The 14,634-nt window shown below is 38.6% G+C and overlaps 1 long non-coding RNA gene across 1 annotated transcript in view; it reads left to right on the top strand.

Annotated features, from left to right (window-relative positions):
* Positions 1–274: 274 nt before the first annotated feature.
* LOC128784810 (uncharacterized) overlaps positions 275–14,634 on the top strand; it is a 33,883-nt gene continuing 19,523 nt past the window's right edge. The window contains exons 1-3 of the long non-coding RNA XR_008429627.1: positions 275–367; positions 2,963–3,073; positions 4,119–4,284. This is a non-coding gene — a long non-coding RNA (uncharacterized LOC128784810). The remainder of the gene's footprint in view (positions 368–2,962; positions 3,074–4,118; positions 4,285–14,634) is intronic.

Genomic DNA, 14,634 nt, shown 5'->3' with positions numbered 1-14,634 from the left:
ATGCATGCTGCCATTGTGCTTTATAAAATTAAGTTGAAGTGTTGAAAGCAGGTGGAAGTAACAAGCACATTGATTTAATTTATATCTCTAAGTTGCTCAGGCTATGTTGAAAATCCTCAGGAATTCCTTCTGTGTTATTGCAGGTCTGGGAGGGACACTCTGAAGGCAATGTTCAGTGCCTTCTCCAGGTCCCCAGCACCTGCTGCTTTCCAGATTTTAACAAAAACTTCTATTTGCAGGTCCCCTCCTGTCAGGCATCATGAGCTGCACTCACCAAGCTGAGCTCTACACCAAACACATTGAGATTTTGTTATGCATCTCCTGTCTGGTATCAAAAGATAAAACCCCTTGCAACAGTGTTAAAATGGTAAGATAAAAAAGCAGTTTTTTGTTGGGAGCTCCCAGGTGCATCCATAGTTATGGGCTATGGGCACACTCGATATCAGATTTCTACAGTTTTTGCAAGTTTAACAAATTATCATATCTAACAAACATTGTCCAGTTAGAAGAGCAGCTGGTTAGGTAATTTTTCCCCCAGATACTTCCCCACTGGAGTTGACCCAGGGCTTCTTTGTTCCATTTCTTGTTGTTTCTCCTCAGATTGGAAAACAAAATATTCTTCTTGTAAGTCCTCTTCTTGCAAATAAGACTAAATGGTATTTCAGGAATGTGTTGGAAGGTTAGCTGATTACTCTAAAATCTAAGAGAAAGGGTAGGAAAAATACCAGAAGCTGTACAACCACATATTAATAGTCTACAGAGCTATGAAAAAAGTGTAAAAGCTGGAATCTTTAGGCATCACATCCAACTGCTGTGCACAAGATGGGAGGTGGGGGCCAGGCTTGCTGTGTCCAGGGGGTGAACTGCTTTCTGAACAGGTCTGGGCAGCTTCTGTGCTCACTGAAATCCCAGAGCAGCTCCTGGAAAGCCTCCCCTCACCCTGGGAGATGCCTGTGTTGGGCCCACGCTGAGCAAAGCTGCAGGTGTGCCCCTCCTGCCTGCACCTGCCCACCCATTACAATATCAAGTGATGCAGTTGTGTGCTCCAGCCTTTCTAGCACAGCATGGAAGAGCATCATCCTGGTTTTAGGGTTTATCTGGCTCTTACAGCATCAGGAATCCCCAGGCATCAGTGTGCTCCCTCTGGAGAGCAAACCCACTGCAGGTGTGTCACTCACACCCACGGGCTCATCCCACACCTTCATAACTGCACTTCTGGGGAGTTCTGCAGTTATTTATTGCCCTGTGGAGGAACCAGCTGACCTAATCACTCTGGGCTTTGTGATTCACGTGAGGAATAGTAACTGGTGTCAGCCAGAAAAGAAACATCCGAAGCTTTGAGCAAATTTCCATTAAAATAAGTCTTTTTGTATTATGACATTTATTTCATGAAACATTAACTTCATTTTCTGCAGACTGTTTTAACATTTTGAGTTAAAGGTTTTCTCTCACTTTTGCATTACTAGATAACTATAATAATGCAGGGCATAGCATAAAGTTTGCAGAGAGCTGTACGTCTGAAACTGTTACAGTTCAAAAATAGAAGTGAAAAAAAGTCCAAAGAGAAAACTGTCAGTGAAAATTGGTAGCAATTGGATATGTATGTAAATTACAAAAACTAATCTACCAAGATTCATAGGGCAAATAACTCCAGCTACTATTACTTGGCACCAAATAAAAACATTTCATTGAAAGTGCAGCTGCTAGAGAAATGAACTGATAAACATAAATTGAACATAAATGGCTGCAGGCAAACTGGAGTAGCAAACAGAAAAGGGACAGGGAAAAAAAAAATGTTGTTTGCATACATGTGTGTGCCTGTGTACAGAGTGTTATACTCATGTAAACATCTGAGAGTCTCAGACATGGAGAGGATTGTCAAGGATCCCCAGCCCAGAAAGTTCCCCAGGTGGAAAACCCTCAGTCAGTCTCTGCTAGGAATGGAGCCAAGCCCTGGCTGCAGGTGAGGAAGTGTGTCCAGAACAGGGCCCTGCTGCTGGTCTGGAGATGCTGACCATGGTCAGTGATAGAAGGGATGGAAGGATAAAATCAGGCTCTGAACTTCATGACTTGCTGACCGATAAATTTAATACTTTAGGCTGTTGTATAAGAATTTATGTAAAGTCTCAGGCCAAAACCTGATATAATTTTTAGGAATTTAAATATGAAATTATTCCATTATTCCCAATAGTAAGGGTGAAAACTGAGGTTATACTTTATCCCTCCTCCCCTTCCATTCTAGTCTCAGAGTCCCAGGTAGGTATATTCCTTTCATACATATTCCTTTCCCTAAGGACACACAGTAATAAACACCAAACCCACATATCAATTAGTGACCACCAAAAACCCAAATAAAGCCATGTAGATGCATATGCACAGATAAACTCCCCTCCTCCTTCCAGCCACATAAATGCCATAAATCATTCTCTGCAGTTTCCTAGGAACCACGCTCCAGATGTGGTATTTAAGAGTGAATGTGGCTAACGTTTATTAGACTTGAACTGTATTGTGGGTAATTGTCCAGTAATAACCTTTGGTAAATTATATGAAGCCTTTACTTTACTTAACAGGGAACGCAGGCTCCCCAAACTCTACTATTATCATCATTCAAGATAATGAGCAACACAAACCATTCCATTACCAATCTAAAAGCAATAAATGTCAAAGTAAAGAACTATGCAATATTCTGGCCTGGAAGAACAAAGGACAAAAGTAATGATAATGCCTTTTTATATTTGCAGTCTATTATATCATGCATAACAAATGACCCTGTAATTGTAGACATTGTTATTTCAACAGGTTGTAAAGGGAAAATGCTGGGGGTGGAAAGGGAGTGTTTTGAACGCTGCCCCGAAAAATGCTCTAGGCCTGGTAAATTGGAATGCCTGATAATTTATCTGAATTTTATCTTGCTGGATTATTCCGAAGCTGTTTTGTTTACCACCTTGGTCATCTGGCGCAGTGTGACACCAAATCCTGGCAGCAGTGATGGCTTTACCAGTGACTTGGTGACAGCCCCAGCCCTCCTCTGACATGAGCATAAGAAGGAACAACAATACCATTTCAAACACAGGTGACTGATTTATGGAAATCTCTAATTTGGGCATTTACAGACCATTCAGAGGTCACACAGCGTTTGGGCATCCATTCATTATGAACTGCTACAAATAAGGGGCTCTCTCTACTGCTCAGCATGTGTTAAGGTGCTCCTGGGTTTCTAGAGTGACTTCACTTTGAGCTATCCTGGATCAATTTTCTTTTGTAAACAAAAGCAGAAGCTAGTAAGTTATTTGATCAGCATTCAGAGCAATTTTTTAAAAGCTGGGGGAAAAAAAATCCCAGAAACACGGGAAGCCAATGGCTCAGCTACCCCTGTGTAAAAGTAGGATAGTTCTGACCTTTTTGCATCTTATATTCACTGCCTATTTTGAGAAAAGCATTTTAATTAAAAAATGCTGTCTCTTAGCTCACATACACTTCATGCCAGTGTATCTGCAAAGCAAACCATTCACTAAAATATTTAAATGGCTCTGCTCTCTGTGCTTGAAAGGACTGCTTCATGCAGCTTTGATGAAGGCAATTAGCACACGGGGCAGTTATCCTTTAGATCTCATTCACCAATATGCACAGCCAAATTCTGATACCAGGTACCCAGGTCTGAAATAAATTCATCCATCCTCCTTTCTACACTTGTGGACATGATGAGTAGGATTTAGCTGAAAGGGAAAAATTGAGAGCTCTTGGTCCAGAAATGAATTATTTGCTGCCAATATATTGCCTTATCTGGGGCTTCTATGACTTTGGGCAAGATGTAAAATATGATATTAAACTAAACTAACCTTGCTTGTATTTCCCTTATTAAGCTGGTTTAACAAGTTGCCTTTGTCATATGATTGTTGTTCAAAAGGTTCACATTACCACCTCAAAAATGCATCGGCAGTGTTTGTCAAAGGGAAAACAGGCCCCCAGAACAAAGCTGTAAAATTTAGGTTATTTGTACTGCTGCTGAAGAGCAGTGACAGGAAAAAACCAAGCATCAAGCAGTTATTTTACATAACTTTCTTTTCTCAAGGAAAACAAATGATGAAACTTCTCAGAATTTGCATTTTCCCCATCAGCATGCATCCCAAACCTGTCAGTGAGTGGCAGGGGGTGGCAGTGCCTGTCACATCTCTGCTTTTGGAAAAGATCAGAACCCTGGTGGCACAGCCATACTGCAGTTTCCATAGCAGACCTCAGACAAGATGTTCCCCAGGAGAGTTTTTTGATATCACCATTTTTCAGGTACGTTCCACGGTGATGATCACAGCTTGTGTTGTGTTTTATTTTTGCTCCTTCTTCGCCATATCTAAATGTGTGTTGTGCATTTATCTACACATTCATCTGTTTCTGTTTGTCTGCAATTTTATGTGGTAGCATCTGTGAGTGGTAGTTTTGTATAATAACATGAATATAAGTGAAATCAACAGTTGGGTTTAAGGGCTGTGTTCAGCAAGAAGAGGAGTTTTGGATGACTCCAACTATGGATTGACTGCTGGTGTGTGAAGAGGGATTTGGTTAAACAATTCTTCTAGATATCAAGATTATCATCCTCTTTTTCTGGGATACTGCAGAAAAGAAACTCAGCTCCTTTCAGTCTGAAAAAAAAAAAAAAAAAGTCATCATATATCCAAGAGAATTGTATTTTGGCTCACTCTGCCCCATCCCAAATGGCATTGGGTTGCTTATCAGACTTTGTCAAGTTCAGAAACTGTTCAGGAAAGAACATATGTGAATCCATCCTCAGAGAAAAGTGTAAATGTTAAAGCTGCCACTGAGCTGGGAGCAAGATAAGTGACAATGTCCAAGATAGTCAGGAGAAAATAATTAGAGAAATTGTTATGAAATTACTTATACATTGAGTTTTAATTCCCAAACTGAGTGGGAGGCCACAGGAATGTCCCAAGTGTCAGTCTGAAGGCAGAAGTGTAACCACAAAGGTTTATTAAAATTGGATGGAGTACCTTGGCATGGTGGAGAGGTTTAGACCTACCTAAACAAGTTTGGATGCAGGCTGGCACACACCTACCAAATCCAGCCCCTGGGAGCCCAGCATGTGCTGTGATCTGTTCAGTGCTCCTCACAGCTGGAAAGCTGAAGAAGACTTGAAATAAATTTTAAAAAGCCCAAATAAACTGCCCAATGAGCTGCTCTGCCTGTCTTATCCTCAGGCAAATGGCAATGCACTTTAATGGAGAATATTTGTAATGGCATTTTGCACGCTAATGGAGGGTTCTGAGGTATTTTCTGCACCTTGGAGATGGAGGGATGTGTTAGAAAGGATTTGCATGCAATGATAGTGCAGGGTCTTGTGGGACTTCCACAATTTCAAATAATCTCATCACATATATTCTGGAAGGAAGTGCTAATTAAAAGTATAAAAAAAACATATGTGGCATTTGTGAAGCTGCTATCCGAAGCTGTATTGCTGCATCTGTTCTGCATTGCAATTAGTCACAGTTAAATCAGAAAATAAGATATCTGAGCTCTGCATTTCTAAAACTGCAAATCCCTCCCCCACAAAAAGCAGGCACAGTGCACCTGTAATGCAGTAGTGGGAAAAGCAAAATATCAGCCCATAAGCAGAATGTAGGGGTTCTTTGTGTTCCAGTGTTACTAAAAATTAGTACAAAAAGGTATAAAAAAAAAGAATATTGTTAGTGGAAAATTACTATTAATATTAGGAAAGAAGTAGGGGATTTTTCTTTGTTGGTTTTGTGACTTGTGTTCCATCTTACATCTTAACCTAGAACTTATGGTGGTGCAATGATTTTCCGTGGCATCTAAAATCAGCACTCTCCACTGATCTACCCACAGGAGTAGAAATGAGGAGAAAATCCACTTTGGATTTTCTTAATGGCTGTTCACAGTTTTGAAATATGAAAGGACAGTAATGCTGATTTTTTTTTTTTTTTTCATTTTAGCCCTTTACTTGGTCTATATTTACTGTGGGTTTGACAGCAATTCTTGGTGCCTTATTTTTACTTGTAGGATCCCCTCTTTCTGAATCTTCTCTTTTATTTATGAAAAAAATTATTTTCTAAATAAAGAAGACAGGCAATAATAAAGAAGTCTAATAAAGAAGATAGGCAATTCTACCACAGATGGGGCCCAGGCCTCAGGGAAAACAGGTAACCTTCCCAGAAAGTGTCTGAATTTCCCATTTTCAGTACTTTTATCACTAGGCAGTCTCCCAGTTCCAGTGTATAAAATACACTGTAGAACTCCCAAACAAATAGATGGGAAAGTATTTATACAATAATGTTTTTATTAATGTGTAATTTAGCACTAAATATGCCAGATATTATCTTCTTTTTCAGCTGTTATTAGAGGCTTATGGGATGCTCTTCATCAATAATGTTCCAGAGCCCTGTACTTATAATTAGAGCTAGGTGAATTATTCATCACAAACAATATTTATCATAAATTTATGCTCTCCTTTTCCTGGAAGAGCACTACATGTTTTTATGCTTATTGGGTAGGACAGCCTGCTGCTTTCCAGGGGCTCTCAATTTAGGGTTTACAAGGTCCACCTACAATTTTTTTTATCCCAAGTCTTTTGTTTTCCCTCAGAGGTGATGGGGGATGTTGCTTCCTGAATTACTCCTCATTATTTGCCTGGTAACTGCTGAGGCAGAGGAGAGGTTTCTGAAGGTGTGACCTTTCTCTGGAGGGAAATATCTTATTTCAGAGTAGCTCCCAACAAATTGATTTGTCATTCATACACAGTTGTGGTTCACTGGTGCTGTTTTGTTCTGGGCCAACCAAGCCTCATGAATGTTATTCACTGTGGTCTGAGCACCTCTTTTTGAGGTCAGACTTTTTTTTTTTTTGGCTCTGCCTTCCAGAGTGTGTGTAAACTCATCTGAGCTCATCTGACTTGAGCTGTTAGGGGGTGTTAATATGGTCTGGCAGCTTGCCTGCTGAATCCCACGGGGTGGGGAACTGTGGCTTCCTCTGGATCCACTCACTTGTGCACACAGCTGCAGCACAGGCTGTGATTTATCCCTGGAGGTCAGCTCAGCTCCCCTCAGCCACTTGTTCCTCCCCACTGGTAGAAAACTCCAAGGGTAAAAGAGAGAAAATTCATGAGCTGGGATCAGGACAGCCAAATAGGCAAAGCAAAAGCTGCACACACAAGCAAAGCACAGCAAGGAATTCTTTCATCTTCCCACAGGCAGGCAGGTTCAGCCATCCCCAGGAGAGCAATGCTCCCTCACATGGAATGGTGCCTTAGGATCAAAATTGCCAAGCTCTGAACATCATCTCTTCCTTCTTCCTCCAGCTTTTGTTGCTCAGCATGACCACCAGAAGGTCTGGGACATCCCTGTGGTCATTTGGGGTCAGCTGTGCTGGCAGGATGGTGTGAGAAACAGAAAAACTAAACCACCACAAATCCAAACTGCAGCCCCACACGTTACCAGGAAGGGAAAACACCCTGCTCTCATTCTTGTTCTGCTCAGTAATGCTCATCTCTGACCCTGTGGTGCAGTTGAAGTGGTTGGTCAGTGTCTTTCCTCTTTTTTTTTTTTTTCTGGTATGGCAGGGGTTTCAAATGAGAGGAATTTCTGGGGGTTGATTCCATGGTGCCTGCAGGGAAGTTACTCTTGTGCTCACGCCGTGAATCTTGAGCGTTCTCTCAAATAAAAGGAAAATGAGATTTCCTTAGAGAGGAGATAAGAAAGTCCCAGCTTTCGTGTTTGTGCACATAAATTTACAGTAAGAGTGTAGCATAAACAGTTAAAACACACAGAGTATTTTAACTGAATACACTGTACTGTGTACAGTGCTTTTGCTTTGTTTTCAAGTCGCTAAAAGGAAAAAGAAGCTGCACCTTTTAGTCACATTATTCTTTATGTTTCTTGCAGTACTTTACAGAGTAAAGAAAATAGAAAGAACCAAGTCTTTAAGAAAATTGCTCTGTGGTGGCTGCTGATCGTATTCCTGTGATTTGTGAATATGTTTTTCTTGCAACTATATTCACAGAATGTCACAAAGTGGGTCTGAAATGGTTTTTGGTGCTGATAAAATGATAGGGATTTTTTTTTTTTTTACATATTCTATGTAAAATCCATGTAAATTTGTCAGCTTATACATCTTTCCTGATCATCCATTTCTGGTATCCAAACTCTCAATTGCCAAAAAAACAAAGAAAGCTAGTCTGAGATTTTCATTGATGTATAAATTTTGTTTTATTCAAAAATTTGTAGCAATTATTTGGTGTAAATATGAAGTTGTCTGGGATTTGCTTGGCTGGTTTGCTTTCTTATTATTTTCCCCTTATCTAGCAAAGACCAAGACACATAGTGAAGGGGAAATAGACCCTTAATATAAAAAATTTAATAAAAAGGTAAATTTATCAGGACTGCTTTACTCCTGGTAATTTGAGTAAAATGGATAAAATTAATTCTGATTGCAGTAAGGGAGGGAAAATCACTCTATGCTTAAAATATCAGTGGTTTCTGTTTCATACCACCAAAAAGACAACATTAATTGTCACCCACATGATGCACAACATTCATGTTGTCCCAGAAAGTTTATCTATTATTTAAGATTTATTCAGATTCTTAATAAGTTTTATGACCTGCCTGGTGGAAGCCATGGAGGATGGGGTTGTTGTCAGATGAATTTGGAGTATATATTTCCCCAGAAATGATAAAAATGTTGCACCTGAAGATGATTTTACCTCTCTTTGTGAGCACCTGTGGTTACAGGAATACCATGTTTGCATTCTCCAGCCAAATCCAGATTAACTCATTAAAAAACTACAGATAACCAGAAAAAAGAGCAGGGACAGGAGGAATTCTGAGGGGAAATGAGTGAAATGTTTTTTTCTTTTACAGAAGATACAGTGATTTTCAACCACCTGGAATATTAGGGGAAAAAAAAGATTTACTATGCATTTCAGTGGAATCTAATCTAATCTAATCTAATCTAATCTAATTAATATCCATGAAAATACCATCTCTTACCATCTTAGAGAGAGATTCTGATTTCAGTTAATGCTCTAACAATATAAATATAATATAAACAATATAAATTTAAAAATAATATAATAAATATAACATAACATAAATTATAAGGAAAACAATGATAACCCCAAAATCACAATCATCTATCCTCTGGCTCACAGTGACTCTCTGGAGCCCAGTCAGCCTCCAGTCAGTGGTAAAACTGAAAAAAAGGGAAAAAAAGCAAATATTTTCTGGGGAGAACAAGAGAAAAGGGACATAAGGAAAGTGAGACTAAACAGCTTCATATCCCTGGGAGTATTTAAAATGCAAAATATTTCAGCAAATGAGCCTCTCTGAGGATATTACTGCTAAAACTACTGTAATAGGGACAGGATAGCATGTCTCTGTTAATGTCATTTGGAGGTTTTGGGGTTTTTGGTTTTTTGGTGGGCTTTTTTTGGTTGTTGTTGTTTGGTCTGGTCTGGTTTGGTTTGGTTTGGTTTGGTTTGGTTTTTTTTTTCCTTCATTAAAGACATGCCTCAGTGTTTCTACCTGTGCTCTGTGAAGTTAAAAAGAGTCCCTCATCTGTCAGAATGTAAGTTAAGTCATCTGTCTTCAAAACTTTATTTCTCTTCTTCAGATATCCTTTCTCTCCTTCATCCTAATTCCTTCCATTGCCTTAAGAAAAAATCCTCTCAGGTGCTTAGGAAACTATATTTCCTCAGAAATTACAGGTTCTCCTTGGTTCTTCTCTCTATTTTCTTTATTAAACTATTTAAAATAAATATTTTATCTGAAATATAAGGAATAAGAAATGGAGAAGATATGACCTAGTTTCCTTCTCCTTCTCCTTCTCCTTCTCCTTCTCCTTCTCCTTCTCCTTCTTCTTCTCCTTCTTCTTCTCCTTCTTCTCCTTCTTCTCCTTCTTCTTCTCCTTCTTCTTCTCCTTCTTCTTCTTCTTCTTCTTCTTCTTCTTCTTCTTCTTCTTCTTCTTCTTCTTCTTCTTCTTCTTCTTCTTCTTCTTCTTCTTCTTCTTCTTCTTCTTCTTCTCTTCTTCTTCTTCTTCTTCTTCTTCTTCTTCTTCTTCTTCTTCTTCTTCTTCTTCTTCTCTTCTTCTTCTTCTTCTTCTTCTTCTTCTTCTTCTTCTTCTTCTTCTTCTTCTTCTTCTTCTTCTTCTTCTTCTTCTTCTTCTTCTTCTTCTTCTTCTTCTTCTTCTTCTCCTTCTCCTTCTCCTTCTCCTTCTCCTTCTCCTCTCCTTCTCCTTCTCCTTCTCCTTCTCCTCCTCCTTCTCCTCCTTCTCCTCCTTCTCCTCCTTCTCCTCCTTCTTCTCATTCTCCTTCTCCTTTTTCTCTTCTCCTTTTTCTCCTTCTCCTTTTTCTCCTTCTCCTTCTCCTTCTCCTTCTCCTTCTCCTTCTCCTTCTCCTCCTTCTCCTCCTTCTCCTCCTTCTCCTCCTTCTCCTCCTTCTTCTCCTTTTCCTCCTTCTTCTCATTCTTCTCCTTCTTCTCATTCTTCTTCATCTCCTTCTTCTCCTTCTCCTCCATCTCCTTCAGTATTTTCAGTAATTCTTAAGAGGATTTCCTCAAATGTCCTTTCCAATATTCTGCTTTCCTTCCCACAATCTCTTTTGGTTTAATATTCATGAAGGACCTGGAGCTGGGTGAGATGTGGCTCTGTCACTTCCTGGGATGAGAGGAGCTCTGTGTAAGGAAGAGCATTTCTCTCAGAAGGCAGAAATAGAGTCAGTGGGAGGATGAAGGGAGTCTTTCAGAGCCAGTAAATCTTGCTTTTCTGGAAACACAAAAAATGAGATATCATGAGGTAGAATACTTTAAGTTCAGAAGGCAGTTTGTCTGATCTTCTCACATGCCCTGCTACATTTTTCAGATTTTACTGAAATAATTCTGATTTTTTTTTTTTTAAGTGGAAATTGAAGTTGGGAACAAAATTAGTAAAGACACATTTACATTTAACTAGGTCTAGTGATTTCAACCACCTCTCAGTTAAATACAGGCATCCAGCATCCAGCTGACTAAATGGACCTTTGTTCACAGGAGCCTGATATTGGTTCATGGACAGACATGAATTTTAAATATTTTCAAGTATTGAAGTTATCTTCAAAATATTAAATTTTTCATTTGTTGTAGTGGTACCATTTACAGTCATTTTGATCATCACTGCCTAAACAGCTTTTTATTTCTTTCAAGTTTGTTAAAATCTTAACAAATATCATCAGTTACTTTATCCTAATCTAAGTTATAAAACAAATTAGAGTTCTAATTATCTTAAAGTAGTTTATCTTTCACTTATTTCAAGTGTAATAATTGACATTTTCAAGTTTGACTGATGACCTGAGGACCCCTCCTTGCAAGGAGTGGTTTGCCTGGGGAATTTTGTTTGGGAAGACCCCAGGAATTCTGTAGGCCTACAGGCATCCAGCTGCTCTGCAAAGGTAGTTCTGGTAGCTGCTGGGAAATTGTAGAGAATTATTTTTGACAAAATAATTGTCAGTGCTTGGAAATTGGAAATTTATTCTCCTTCTGGAGAATAAATATTTTCTTTTATAATAGCATTGACAAGATAAGAAATTTAAAGGCAGAATTTTTCACAAAGTATTTCTTATTTCTTTTTTCCTTTAGTGCATATTGGAGGAAAAAATACTAATGGCACTATAGAACATGGATCTGAGGAAAGACAGATTTCACCTTAACAGAAGGCAGCCAGTATGTCTGATAAAATGTAGACATTTTATTTAATTTAATTTGTCTTTTTTACTGGACCATTAATGAAATAACATATTTATTTGTTAACTTAGACCCTCACCTTGAAAATAATTTGCCTTGGCAAAGTTGCTTTAAAATGCAAGCAAGATGGATGTGATGTAAGGTTTTTGTTCCTCTCCTGAAGCTTCAGTGTTTCAACCAGAAACACTGGTTCAGTGTTTCAACCAGAGAAATTTATTCCTTGCAGTCTCAGTAGTAGCATCAAAAATAAGTGCTGACAAACAGAGCATCTCTACAGACAATGACAAGCTCTTTTTGAAGCCAGCAGTGTTTGGGGATTTTTTTTTTTTCTTTTTTTCTCCTTTTAAATGCAAGTTCTGAAGTTTACTGTAGTGCAGAGTGAAATTTGAGACACGACATGAAATTCCATGACAGTTGGAATTTCTGCTGTATGAAGAATTTACCCCTAGTCCGTGGCCTTTGCCAGGCTATCACAGCACTGAGGAGAAGTGTGTATAAAAATTAGCAAGGCTTAACTTGTCACTGAGACTTTTTTGACTATTTGAACTTAATAAATCCAATTTTTTGTTGTTGTTGTTAAAGAGGAAATTTCTGAGCCTTCCATAAATGAAGTGTCAGCTTCTGATCACTGGTGTACAGTGAAACCAGATTATTTTTCAGCCTCACTATTCTCTGGAACCTGATTGATTTTTATATTGCTTTTCTGCCAGAACATGGGTTCCATCTTCCCTGATGAAAACCTGATACCCTTTCTTCATGGAGCTCTGGGCACATTTGAAGAGAAAATGTCATTTTGTGCCTGCTGAAGGTGTGATGTGATCAGAGACATCAGTGCTGAACTGCAGCGTAAGAATTGATAAATTCAGTAATCTCATGGATGCTTTTTGTTGCAAATGGCTCCTTGGCTGGGTTGGTTTTGCTGTAGAGCAGGAGCAGGTGTGCCTTGAGGGGTTGTGCTGTTTTACAGGGAAGTGACATGTCTAAAGGGAACTGGGAGTGCTCCTGGCTTTTAGATGCTTCTCTCTAGAAAGTAAATGGTTGTTCCAGCATATTTCATCCTCAAAAATGGCAACGATAACTTCATTTCTTTTGAAGTGAAGGGGTCACCCAATGGAAGATATAGAAACCTCTGTCCCTGTGTATGAAGTATTGAGAATTTAGTTCTAGGAGCAATAAACCCAATTCAAAATAGGTTTGAATTGTAAAAACACAAGTTGAGAAACACTGACTTCAGTGTGAGGAAGTTAAATAGAGAAAGTTCAGCTCCATCTCACATCAAGTTTGCACTGTCTGCATTACCCCCAAATAACCTTGCCAGCATTATGAATTGTTTTTAACCTTCTCTCTATAAAGGCCTTAACAATATTTAAAATAAACACCAGCAATAGCCTTCACTGCCTTTTCCAAAGGGAATTTTGTTACAAATTTTTGTCTGTGTTTTCTTGAGCTCTTTTGGATTTTTAAGCTGTTTTGGAATATATTTTGGCCTCTGTTGAGTCTCCTATTCACCTCCAAGTTACAATGGCTTTTCCCACGTGTCCCCTCATGTCCTGACACAGAGGAGGAACCGGGGTGTCTTTGCAGCCTGGGCAGAGTGTCAGTCACTTGGAAAAAATCCTCTTGGCTCAGCTCCAGCCTGTGAGAGCCAAGTAGGCTGATGGCATTCACCCTGAGACTGAAATCACTGCCTTTCTGAATGGGAGATTACAAGAAATTCCTGTATGTATAATACAGGGGGTATAGATGTATATTTTCATCTACAAACCTATATAAATATATTTAAATAAATATATAATATAAATATATTTAAATAAATATATAATATAAATATATAATATAAATATATAATATATGATATATTATATATGATATATAATATATCATATAAATATATGATAAATTATATATAAATATATAATATATAATATATAATATATAATATATAATATATAATATAATATGTATTATATGTTATATTATACATATACCACAATATAATAATATATATAATATTATAATTACATTCTATATAAAATTTTATTTATTTATTTATTTGTTTGTTTATTTATTTATTTAAAATGACAGCTGGAAAGTGCTTAAATATTAACTGCAGACAAACTCTGACCCCACAGAAGGCCAGGAGCCCTGTGCCAGGAGCTGGAAGGGATCCTCATCTCATCCTCCCCTGCCTGGCCAGCCTGGGAGCAGCAGCTCAGCCTTTGACCCTGGGTGGAGCCCATTTGTGTCCCCCTGGTCGTGTCCTGGCCCACGGGGGTGGCCTGCTGGCCCTGTCACTCTGCACCCCTCAGAAAGAGCTGGAGAGCAGAAGTTTGTGGAGATGGTTTTGTCTGTGCAGTTGGTTTGTTGCTGAGATCTCAGGGTATCAAAAGCCAAAATGAATCCCTATCTTGGTCTATTCTCAGCAACTGAACATAATGTGTCTTTTATAACGTTCTGCTGCTTGGAGTGCTCAGCCAGCTCTTCCAAATTCAGTGTGTGCCTCGCCAGTCTACAGTCTCACAGAAATTTAGTGTTCTAGATGAGCCAGGCTGAGCAGAATAATATATATATATATATAAAATAACACAATCATCTGCAAGGTATTTAGTGTTTATAGGCTTTTGTTGATGTCTGATTTTTTTTTCCTGAGGTCTGAGTGATATTTTATAAAATCCATATCAGGTCCTTGGACATTATAGAATATAAACATGTTAAAAGTGGGCTGATGCTAAAATTGTATTAACCAAATAATGCAGAATGCACAAGCTGTGTTTCCATGAAACTTTCTTTATACAGTGGAAACACCAGGTCTGGTCTACTTGGCAGAAAGAGGAAAAGTAAAGAGGAGATGATCAAGAACAGATAACAGCTGGGTAAATGTTGTGCTTATCTGGAACTT

Source organism: Vidua chalybeata, chromosome 2, assembly GCF_026979565.1.
Source record: "Vidua chalybeata isolate OUT-0048 chromosome 2, bVidCha1 merged haplotype, whole genome shotgun sequence".
Lineage (NCBI taxonomy): Eukaryota > Metazoa > Chordata > Aves > Passeriformes > Viduidae > Vidua > Vidua chalybeata.
This window is presented reverse-complemented; position numbering and strand designations above follow the sequence as displayed.